The sequence below is a fragment of the Armigeres subalbatus genome, chromosome 2, assembly GCF_024139115.2.
Source record: "Armigeres subalbatus isolate Guangzhou_Male chromosome 2, GZ_Asu_2, whole genome shotgun sequence".
NCBI lineage: Eukaryota > Metazoa > Arthropoda > Insecta > Diptera > Culicidae > Armigeres > Armigeres subalbatus.
Window position 1 is genome coordinate 43,629,436 of NC_085140.1, and position 13,201 is coordinate 43,642,636.

The following is a 13,201-nucleotide window of genomic DNA, read 5'->3' on the forward strand; positions in this document are numbered from 1 at the left end:
GTTAGGTGTATAGAAAGTAACAAGTAATTTTGTATGATACAGAAAGGATTTTAATGGTCTGCTTCGAATTGAACAATTAGAAAACGGGTTGTTTCAGTGGGGTTCTCTGATGTCCAAACGAAGAAGACCCTGATATCGTTGAGGAACCGAAGAAAACACGTATGTTTGCTCAATCTGTTATTGGTGGGAGCACTCAGAAATAGTTAACATTTCTTTTCAGTGATTAATCAAAGTTCAACATCATTGAAAGCAACGGGATAACTCGTGTGCAGTGACGATTGGGAAATGTTTAAATCTACGATACTGTCAAAAGATCGCCAGGCAATATTATGATCTGATGATATTCTTCCATTTTTCCACTAACGACCTGGGTTTGACAACAACATTAGTGCCGCACAGTGCTGTGTCCCTTGGACAAAAATGGAAAAATCGACTCTCGTATTTAGTCGAATCAAGTAGACCATGATATTAACATATGTTTCAATTATGCTGTATGCGCATTAGTATCTTTGTGAGGTCACTGGGACGATCAAAACAACTCGTGTTTGTAAACATTTCCATCGCTGAAAGTGGATGATTTATCAACGGTTAGTAAAAAGCATCTTTTTCATTGCCTAAGTTTTCGAACGGTACCCTTCACTGTGAAAATCGATATGGAAAGCGTAAAATCAAGTAAGTAAGATTCAATTCAATGTGTTCCAGTGGGACATATTTCGATTAATGTGATAAGTGAAGCTTCCAAGTCTTGGGCATGAAGTTATATAGGAAGAAATAATCTACAACTTTAAACAGCTTTTAAAAAAAGTACATCAAAACACATCTCTGAAAATCGCACCAGATCTCACTTATAGTATTCTTAAGAGAACGGAAGTGATTCCAGCTGCTCTTATTTGCTCTATTGATAGCTGTTAACGATTTTCTAGATGATACTCTTGCGCTCAATAACATGGATATAGATGAACAATAGCTTCCCGTTGATCCGTCCTAACGAAAAACTCCCCAAGCAACCAAAAGTTCGGATAAGGGGGGATGTTTTGGCTTAATCAGCTTGCATTTTAATTATTTTTTTGTATGATGAGAGCGCAAAAGTGACTAGAGTTTACGCGTTGAAAAAGGAAAGGGAAAAAACATCATTCCTAAACAGGTTTCCGCGTCTTAAACGTCTGCTGAGGTTAATTTACAAGACCGGATGAATTGTACCTCGCTAAGCATTATGCAGAAATTTTCGGTAGAGAGCTCAGTGACGGTGAAATTTGTATGGAAATACGGTTTTGATGGACGCATAGGACATAGCACCTACAAACGAAAATTTTCGGAGGATGAGAGCTCAGATGAGAGTCTGCTTGTTGCTCTACTGCCCATGATTTCATAGTTGACGTATCAACCATTCGAAATGTCAGCACATTTCCTTCATTCTGATGATGATCCCAGTCACAACGAGTACGCTGGCTTCTACCCCTCTGTTACTAACTTCATAATAAGATGATATGATTGTACATATCACAAAGAGCCATGGCTTCGTAAAGAGTTATACACGCCTGAGCCTACCAAATAAACGAACTTGAAAAAAAAATATAACAAGTTCCAATGATTTATGATACCGTCGTTAAAAATCAATCCCTCAAATCATTACTAAGGATATTCTGATTCTATAGTATAAAACATGAGAGCTGGCGTTTACGTCACTTATGAGATGATCAATTGGAAATTTGTCAATTGTTGTAATAAAAACTGTTATCATACCACATTATCATATCACATATTTTTCTTCAAAAAGATCCTGGTTCTTTGCGGCATATTGTAAAATCTGGCGTTTACGGCATTTATGCAATTATCTGTTCAACATAGGTCAATTACGCAAATAGTAGTTTTTATCATAAGTGACAATTTTCTAAAAATGATCTCGATTATACGAAGCGTATTATATGTTATGAAATTTGGCGTTTACGCCACTAATGCAATTATCAATTTAACATAGGTCAATAATGCAAATAGTAGAAAAACTAGTTTACAATAATTTTCCCAAAGACACCATTGAGTTAAAACGTGAAAGTTATGATTTTTGTCCCGTAGTTCCATACATTCGAAGCACTGTGCGCCGGTCCGCAAATCGTCGGTGGTAGCGTTTGACATGATTTTGGCAACGTCATGCTAAAAGCCATTCTAGCCGACTGTGGCGGTGGCGGCGTATATCGGCATGAAAATATTTTATTACATTCGTTTCATAAAGATTTTTTTCTGAACTTTTTCGAGATATTTTCAAGACATTAACAGAAGTATCTTTCGAATTTCGTTGAAGAAATCTTATGAACTTTCTTAGGATATTCTTCCAAGTTTTCCTTAACCCTTTTGTTACCGACAAAAAAAAACACCCTTACGTTACCATCAGGGTACCCGGGTACCCACGTACTTAAAAAGATCATAACATTTTCAGTTTTTCACCGATTTTGGTTGCTACGGATGCAGGAACTTACCCGCTATTCGATGCATAGAACCGATTCGGATTACCTGGTTACCGGAATTCAGGATTAACTGAACCAAGTCCTAAAGTATGTAGAAGTTGAAGATATATATTCAACCATATGAAGATTTATTGCGTCATGACTAATAAACTTCGTTGGAAAATTAAAGAATATAACTTAACTACGTTACAGGACCATTTTATGATTAAATCCCGGAACGGTTATTCCGGAAACAGGTTCCTGTCGGGCCTAAAGTGGCCACAAACTCATTCTGATGAAACACTGGCAATATGGGTATCAAAATTCAAGAAGTTGTTTCGGAAGCATGATCTGATAAGTAATTGGACCATACACGGAAGAAATAAACTACCCAATAGTGAGTTTAATTCACCCAACCTCGAACATCTGTACGGGAAGCCAAAATTGAGTAAGTAGGCTCGAAGTAGTTTGCCTTTACTCTCATGTTAAAAAAGTACCCAACGGAAAATTTATTTACCCAAATGTAAGTTTAATTCACTCAATCACGACCTCAGGTAATAAAACTCAAAATTGGCTTCCCGTATTGAATTGGCGTCGTTGGATTGTTTGGCTCTTTTGTTTTTGACAACAAAAGAAAGAGTGGATGAAAGATACGAGAAAAAATAACTCAGAAGTAAGTTTAAAAATACTCAATTTTGGGTACTTTTTTTCTTCCGTGTAGGATGGTTTGACAACGAATTGGTCATCCTGAAACAGGGGTGGCATTGTGCATCTCGAATCAAATCACTAGATTCGTACGTTTTTGCATTCGTTTCGAAAAAATTGCGGCATTATGTATTTCGTTCGACTTCATTCAGTCGCAGTACAAGATTTCGAATGGTGCTGTACTAGCTCAATCGAATATGTATGTTCTGTCAAACGAAATGTAAACAGAGAGAATAAGAGATAGTTGTCTCCGTCCGCTGGAGAGATAACCTTCAGCGCATGGCGAATGTGAGTAAACAGAGAGAATGAGAGTAATTTCATCTACGTGTAGCATGTTGCCTGTTGGGAAGGCATCCTTCAGGGCATAAATTGGCAGTTAACTTATAAACAAATAAATTGTGCTCAATGACTATAAAAAGCAATATTATTTATTGAGCAGTTGCTACCGATTAAAATATTATGCCGATACTTTAATAAGTTATAGTTTTATGTTTATTCGAGTTTATGCCACAGATCCAATTTTGAGCTAAATAATTTAAAGCTCAAGAAGGATTCGAAAATAAATTACTTTGATGTTTCTATGTGTTTAAGTTGAAAGCACTTGAGTTATCTCTTGCGCGTTTTTTTATTAAACTCAACTATTTTTACGCAGATTTTCTCCATAGATTTTTCACACGAATTATCGAAATCGTCAAGAAATACGTGAAACCTGCAAAAAAAAAAACGATTTTAGTTGAAGTCGTTTTTACGCGGATTTCTGGATAATTAGAGATTGCATATTGTCGGGATACGATAAAAGTACGTATACTAATGACATTCTTTCCTTCAAGATACAATAATGAAACATTTATTCTCTTCTTGTACAGAAATTATAACAAATATAATTAAAACTTTCAGCAAGAAATAACTCTCGAATAACATTCGAAATAAGAAAATTATTTTGAGCTTTTTAGTGGAATGTTTTCACCTGTCATAAGACGAGTTTAGACAATCCCATTGAATTCCACCACTTAATTGTATCTTGACAGATACGTATTTCGACCTCAAAGGTAAGGCCGTCTTCAGTGTCTCGTACTTGACTCGACTTAGAAAAAGCGGGACGTGATAAAATCGGGTCGAAAATGTGATGAAGTCGGAGGTAGATAAAATCGGGGAGTGACAAAATCGTTTCAACACTGTGTCACTTTTCACTTCTCTATTCTCTTTTCTCATTTCTTTCATTTCACTTTTCACATATCTCTTTCCACTTTTTACTTTCCACTTCTCACTGCTCACTTCTCACTATTTACTCCTCACTTGTCATTCGACCCAATAACCATTCGGCATAACGGCCATTCAGCCTGATGATACAACATCAGTCCCATCTTCTTGGAAAAACATGTTTCCGAAAATATTCCAAGAATTTTGATGCTAGGGTGTCTTCTAAATGAGTTTGTGGCCACTAAAAGGATTCTAGTTCTAGGATTACTGTTCCGGTTGATATCCATCCTATGGTTTCAACTTTATGGATAACATATTTCCGAAACAATTCCAAGAATTTTGGTACCAAGCTCCCCTTCCCTTACTGGATTTTCATTTTCATACCACCCAAACCTTAATTCTGCCGAGTTTGAAGATGTCACGGAGTTTCAATTTCCTGCGATGTTTAGAACCCTAAAAAAATTCACCTTTTGTCGGTAACAAAAGGGTTAAATAATCATTTCGCATTTCCTACGGAATATTCTTCAAAGTTTGTACGGAAAGCTCTTCGGAATTCTCAAGGATAATTTCTCAGAATTCCCAAAGCAAATTCTCTGGCATTTACGCGGGAAAAATCTTAGTTTTCAAATAAAAATGTGTGGAATTTGTTGGGAAAATTATTTGGATTTTCCACGGAAGTTCTTAAGAATTTCGAAGAAAAATTCCACAGGAAATTCCTCGGAGTTTACGCGGAAAATTGCACAAAATGTGAATTTCAACAAGATTTTTTTTTGGATTTCAGCCCAGGAAAGATCCACAGAAAATTCTTTGCAGGAAGACCCACGGCTGACAATTGCCAGTTTACCCGTATGTCCTTTTCGGCCCAAATGGCATTTTAAGCCAAACTGTTTTCGACCTAATAATCGTTTCGATCAAGCATTAAATTTGACAAAATAAAATTCTAGATGACTTTCGGCTAAACGCGTTATTTGGCCAAGTGGCACTTGGTAAAATGGCTTTTCGCCGAAAGATCTTCGGCCAAACAACCCTTTCCCTTTTTGAACGATTTCCTGTGGAATTTTCTGACGAATTTCTTATGGACTATACAAAGAATTTTCTGTTCAATTGCAAAGACATTCCTTCAAAATTGCCAAAAAAGAGATTTTTTCGGAATTTTGAAGGAATGTCTTTGTAATTGAACAGAAAATTCTTTGTATAGTCCATAAGAAAATGTCATGTCGGCCAAACCAAAACGTCAGAAAATTCCACAGTAAATTATTCAAAAAGTTGTTTGGCCGAAGATCTTTCGGCGAAAAGCCATTTCACCAAGTGCCACTTGGCCAAATAACGCGTTTAGCCGAAAGTCATATAGAATTTCATTTTGTCAAATTTAATGCTTGCCCGAAACGGTTATTAGGTCGAAAACAGTTTGGCTGAAAATGACATTTGGCCGAAAGCCACATAGGGTCGAAAACGACATACGGGTAAACTGGCAATTGTCAGCCGTGTGATCTAACTGGTCGTTTTGACGAATAGGTCATGTGGCCGAAATGGTCGTTTGACAGAAAGGCCCATTTTGCCGAAAATGACGATTAGCCGAACGTGTCAAACGCCTGAACATGTCATTTGCTGAACGGGTAATATGGCCCAAATTAGCGACCCGTTCGGCCAAATTACAAACGACCATTTTGAGCAAAACACTTTTGCGACCGAACGAAATTTTCAGCCGTATGCCCATTTTCAGCCAAACAGCGCTTTTTATCAAATGACCGTTTCGACCAAATGGCATTTTCTGCCATAAGATCTATTCCAATCGACTTTTTTCGGCCAAACTAACAGTTGTATATTTGGACCCAATAACATTTTTGGCCTGTTTGTTAGTTCTGCCTAATGACAACAACTTTCGGCCTTCGGCAAAATGGTTTTCAGCCGAAAGACTATCAGCCACATGGCCTGCCGAAAGTCAACGAAAAGCCGTTTTTTTCAGATTATTTCCTTCCCCTTCATATGGAAGCTTGGTAGAAGGAAGCTCGTAAGATTTGAATAGTCACAAAAATTGCCCTCCGCTTGCTCAAACCCACTTCTATGTAAAACTCTTCATGCCTGCCGTCACGGTGTCTTTATGGGTATATTATTTTTTCCAAAAACAAGTACCACTGAAACACCCACCACGTGAAAGTATATGCTCTCCTTTTTCATATCGTGGATAAACTAAAATGTTCTATCGGGGGATCTAAACCGATTTTATTTTTTCACTATTTTTGGTGCAACCTCCATGGAAATCTCAAATGATAGCCGATTTACCCTCCCCCCCAATTGTATGGAAAAATGACCACCGATAGAACATTTCAAAAATGCACCTACGTGAAAGAGGTAAACCTATACACCCCATTCTTTTTTTACACGGGGGATGCGTTCCGTGTAAAAAAAGTTTCCAGTTAAAAATGTTAAAATCCGTGTAAAAAAGAGTTTTATGATTTCTCGACGAATCATGCTAAATGGAGCAACTGAAAGATGATATCAGCATTTCCATATCAACAGAAAAGTATTTTGTTCGAATACCACCTGGCCTAATAACACGGTAAGCCGCAAGGCATATAGACGAATTCTATTTGGTCTAATCAAACATTTGGCTGAAGTGATTATTAGGTGGAAAATGGTTTGACTAAAAATGTCACTTGGTTGAAAGTGGCATACGGCCAAACTGGTAAAAGTCGTTTGCTCTGAGATATCATTTGGCCGTGAACGTCGATTGGCCGAAAAAGTCGTTTGTCCGAATAGGTAATTTGGCCGGACGGGTCATATGGTCGAAAATGTCAATTGCTGAATGGATTGTATGGCTAAAAAGGTCAACCAGTTTGGCCAAATGGCCCTTTCTGCTGAATGATTATTTCAGGCAAAGCAACATGTTCGGCCAAATGTTCTATTCGCGCAAACGACTTTTTCGGCCAAGTTACCAATTCAGCCACCTTCGGCCTGATGTCCATTTCGGCTGTTTGGCCTCTTTTGACGGCCAGTCATCGTTCAAAAATTTAATTTCAACGAGAAACACTTTGGGCTTCTACGGGAAATTCTTGGGAATTTCTGTGGAAAATGCTTCATAAATTCCACGGAGTTCACACAAGAAGTTTTTTGAAATTTGTGGATTGTTTTTTGAATTTCCATGCGAAATTATTAGGAAATTTTCCGGAATTGGCACTCAAATTGTCCATTCTGGTTACATTTCCATGGAAAATTCTCTATGGATTCTCTTGAGGATGTAATTTGGGAAATTGTACGGAAATTGCGCTGATTCTTAGAATTTTTCACAGAATGCTCCGCGAACTTCCTAAAATTTGAACCAGCGTGAAAAACTATAGATACGCCGTGTGACACGTTTTATTTTAAACATTTGAACTTCGTATACCTAGCAGTACACATGTTCTTCATAGGTTACTGCAACTCACATGTGATCAGATGTGGTCACAGTCAAGTTTCTGCAACCATTTTAGTCTGATTTGTGCTGCTCGGGATATGAATTACCATTCTTCTCAACACCTCTTCTCGTCTTGTAGCTCATTCATCATTTCAAAAACAAATGAGTTGAAAACAATGTGATTTGTTCATTATTTTTGGGATTGTTCAGTCAGTGTTGTGCTGAATCATTATCAGACGATAATGATAGCTATTTTCATGTGAAATCTTTTCACGTAAAAACAGTAAGCGAGTTGTCGCCGACGACAACTTCACAAATTTTGTGCTCAAACGATAATACACACAGAACTTTCATTCAAATATTTACTAATAATTACTAATTTACTAATATCAGCTTATTGTCAAGAGTCCCGTTATAACTTTTATTTGGCGTTATGGTTTCATGGTAGTAAGGAAAAGAGTTCAAAATGTAACGGTAAATGCTTCAAATCAAGATAAGATTTTCTAACGATTCTTAATCGCTGGCGAGTTTCTATAACTTGATAATTTAAAAGTAAGATCGCGGGTGAGTTTTGATAATCCTCGATTTTTTGAAAATTTGATTTTTGCCATCCCTGGGAACGGGTTAGGGACAAAAGGTCGAAAACACAAAACGTCGAAAGACAAAAGATCGGAGGGACAAATTGTCGAAAGGACAAAAGGTCGAAAGGAACAAAAGGTCGAAAGGGACAAAAGGTCGGAAGGACAAAAGGTCGAAGGGACAAAAGGTCGAAAGGGACAAAAGGTCGAAAAGACAAAACGTCGAACGGGACAAAAGGTCGAAAGAAACAGATGATCAATAAGACCAAAAAGTCAAAAGGTAACAAAAGGTCGAAAAAACAAGAAACTGAAACGGAGAGAATCAATCTCGTACCAGAGTTGCTCTACACAATTGGCAAAAACTCTGCTCTTTTTTCACAATTTTTAACTATTAAATGCAATGCATTCAGTGAGTACAACTAATAGATGGGTGCCTGCGTTTTCGAAATGTAAATTCGTTCTCTCAAAATGGCGCACGTCGCACTGAACCTGTACGCCGATCTATTTTAAGCCGGTGGCGGCGTGAAGACGCAATTACTACTAACAGCGGCGGCGACTCGGATCGGCGCAGTTCGAAATTATTCTTCAAACATTTCTTCGGTGGGTGACGAAAATACCTTTTTGAAATATTTGCTTTTCGTGGCCTAAGAGTAAAATCAGCAATTGATTCAAATCGTTCAAGGGCTGTCAGTTTGAATATGAATCTGAAACATTAATTTTTCAGCAGCTGTCCAAGATTCGATTTTCTACCAGTCAACTGTCAAAAAAATAAAACTGGTATAACGCTCTCATTCCTATTTTCTGCAGATTTGAACCACGAGATTCAAATATTTTTCAATTATTTTAAGTGTATGGATGAAATAATTTTATCACACGGATCAATCCACTTTTGCAATTGCGGCCGCCTTTTCTTGCTTGACCAACATAATGATTTCAATCAATTGAAAATTTGAAAAACATGAATACCAGAACACTGCTGGGGAAACCAGCGAGTTGTTTCTATTTTGCTCCAGATTCAAGCTAGAATAGTAATTGAAAATTTAGAATGAAACTGAATCACTCCTGATTTCACCCAGCAATAAATATAATTTATATTCCCGAGCAGCACAAGTGAGCAAACAATGGTTACATCAACTTGGTTGTGACTGAATCTGGTCACATATCAGTTGCAGAAACCAAAGAGGAACATGTGTGCTGCTAGGGTTATACATACACTTGTAAAAAGCACTCCTTCAGAATAACATGAGAAGAATCATCTAAAAAGGTTTCTTCAAAATTCTTTTCAAAACTTTCTTCAGGAATTTTTTGCAGTTTCCTCCAGTGATTTCAAAAAAAAAATTTCTTGGATTTTCTTCATAGATTCTACAATAGTTCGTCCAAGAGGGTTTGCCAATTCCCTTGTGAAGATGAATTATGGCTTCCGTAGCCCCTAACGGCTGCAAAGCAAGGCTAAGCATGTTATGGTGTAAGTTTTTGGTACTTCACTGTGCCTATGAGGATAATCGTGTTAGTTTACTTAGTCTGCCAGGACCTCCTGATTTATAACTGTGGGAAGTTCTTAAGCGACACTAAAGCTGCGACATGTCAATTTTCAAATGGGAGATACAATTATCGAACGATTCTTACTCACTAACTGATTTTTTATAAATTGATAATTTGGATATGTGGTCACTTGAGAATCTTCATTCATCCTCGATTATTTTTAAAATTTTATTTTGTCACCTTTTCAAATGTTAGTCCAAGAATAATATACATCACCATCGTAATGCTCATTTCAATCTCAGGAGCACTGGGATGAACATCGAAAACAGGTCACCCTAGGCTTGAAAACGCACTTCGGTCTCATTGAACAGAGAAGTCCCAAAACATGCACATTACATGCAGCTACGTCACCTTTGCGTACACCAACCCGATCAGGCTGCACCTTCGAGTTTTTACCTTACTTCTATTTAGGTAAAATGAATTTCATTCTCTAAACATAGAATACTTAGCAGGTGAGGGACGCTCAATAAAGGTTTTGCCAAGAGAGTTGACGGAAGGTCAATGCTTCGGCTCTGTTACACAGCTAGACGTGATTGGATATTCAAGATACAATTAATGCATTGCGTAAGTTTATGCAACCGTTTTTGTGTCATAATTTTCCACGATTAAATAACTCCGATGATAAGTGTCTAAGCACGTTTGTTCTTTATTGCCCGTTCATGAAACCCGATGGATCCTTCAACACAGATTGTTGGAGGAAAAATTTCCAATTTTGATTCAAAAGATGTCATGCGATAGCTCTTTCTTCTTGATTTGTTTCTGTCCGTAGTCCGTAGAAGACGTTTAACCTTCTTGACCAATTTAGGAACCCCACTGAATAGGACATTTATGTTTGCAGCCTAAAACGGGTCATGCTACAGGTTGTTTTTAATGATGTGATAATAAACCGTCTAAGACGAATTAAGTACTGTCCATTTAATTCCACCAGTTAATTTTTCGTTATCTTTGCAGATACGTATTTCGATACAACTGTGTGGTCGTCTTCAGTGTCTTGTACTTGACTCGAAGCTTATATATGGTCGGAGGTCAAGTGACAGTTTCTGGTGACTCTGATTATGATCAGCAAAAATTAACTGAATTAAATGGACAGTACTTAATTCGTCTTAGACGGTTTAATACATTCCACTAAACGAGCTTAATATATTTTTCTGAAGATGTGATAATGTTTTCATGATTGACGACTGCTACAAGCGATTCGCTTTTTGCCACTGTTATTTAAATACGTTATATTCTCAGAACGATCTCTCAGCTCACTACGAAGCTTGATCATGTTCCGATTGATAGTTTCTTTGAAATGTTTATTTCGAATTATTTCAATTTTCACTTTTTAAATGACCTATTCGGCCAAATGTCTTATTTAGTCAGTCAAATGTCCTATTCAGCCAACTGACCCTTTCCGGTAAACAACTCTTTCGGTCAAATGACCCTTTCGACCAAATGACCCTTTCGGTCCTGTGGCCCTTCCGGCCAATTGACTTTCCGCCTAATGGTCTGTTCGGCCAAACGGTATACTCAGCTAAACAACCTTCAGCCAAGTGGCATTCAGCCAAATGGCGATGGAGCCGAACGGTATTCGGTTAAACAGCCCTTTCCCGCAAAATTAATTCCTTAGATGTCACAATGCTCCGAAAAGCAAGTGTAAAATTGCATCATTAGTCGCAATCAAGAAGTCGGTTCGAGAGCTTATCGGGTATGTGTGTACAAGTGTCATTATTTTGTGACTGGCTATAAATGTTATTTCGGGATTTTTTTTTCGGTTAAATGTTATTCTCGGGGAAATTTTCTGGAAAAATCATTATAGAGAAAAGGATATTTTATAGGATACTAGCTGAATGAACCCGGAATTTCCAGTTTGATTCGCAGTTTCTGTTACAATTCGAAAATGATTAAACCAGTGGATTAACAGAGTGTTTGTTTCTGCTAAATAAACTCTGGATTTAAAATTCTAGAAAGTGATATTCCCGGAAGAAGTTCCTTTCGGGGTAATATCGCTACCTGGGAGATTTTAACTTCCGGAGAAATGACATGTGGTGCTAAATGTCATTTTGAGAGAAGCATCAATTTTTCGAAGAAATGACATTTTAGAAATGTCATTTTCAGAGATTCAATTTTGAGGAACTCGCGTTAACTAAAGAATAGAATTTCAAGTCATTGCCTAAGGCCTAACGTCCATTACCCTATAGTTCATAGGGCATGCCTTACGTTATTATGCTCAACACATTAAATAGAGAATGTGTCCCAACTTTCAGTGGAAATAGTCTGAGGGGTTCACTAGTTATACTACTGAATTATTTGTTTCCTAAACAATATTCAACTCCAATAACATCCCGCATTTGAAATGATTTTCCCTAATCCCTTTACTCTTGACTCACGCGTAAAAGTTATACAAAATAATTAGATTTCATACCCTCCTCTCTTTTCCTTATGACCACTCAATCTAATATCGTCTTCTAAGGACATAGAATATGTGTTTCAAATTTGGTTAACATCAGGCAAGAGTCTCAAAAGTTATAACTGATTTGATCAATTACTATTTAAAGAATAATCCTGCATTCACATTTTCCGCCAACACCAAAGCCCATCCATCTACCGTCGACTCCTTACTATATAGAATGTGTATTCCAAATTGGGTTGAAATCAGTCAATGGACTCAGTGTCTCTAAGTTGTAGCTTAAACAGTTGCTCACCTTAAACAATATGCAATAAATTTTTCAGTTCGATGTGATTTAAAAGACTAAAATATAAGCTCTCTTCAAAAAAATTAGAATTTTTTCATAAAAAATAGGAAATGGCCAATAAAGAAATCAGTGTACAAGCAATGAATTAGTATAATATTTTGTGAAATCAATTAAAACTCCACAAACCAAAAATTAATAGGCACTTTAAAAGCAAAATTGCAATTATAAAAGAAGAACTTCCATAAAGAAATCAAAATATACCGCGAAAAAACAGGAAATTTCTATAAATAAATCAATATTATCAGCCAAACAATTTGCAGAATTTTCCCCAAAATAAATTTTGTTTTCCACAAAAACAATAAAAACTTTCCCCCAAAAAAGAAACCCAATAAAAATGTAGAAATTTCCGTAAAAAATTAAAAAAAAGCAATAGATAGATTAATGAAACTGAAACCAAACCTCCTCTCAAGGTTGACCTAAAACACACATTCAGTCAACAGTGTTAAAATTCTACTTGAAATCCTCATCACACACATAACCGGTGCTGCACCAGCGGAAAGCCATCCGAATATTAAAACAAAATAAATCACTGAACATACCAACGTCACCCAAAAAAAATAGAACCGAACGCATCACTTGCTGCAATTGACCATCTTTTTATGT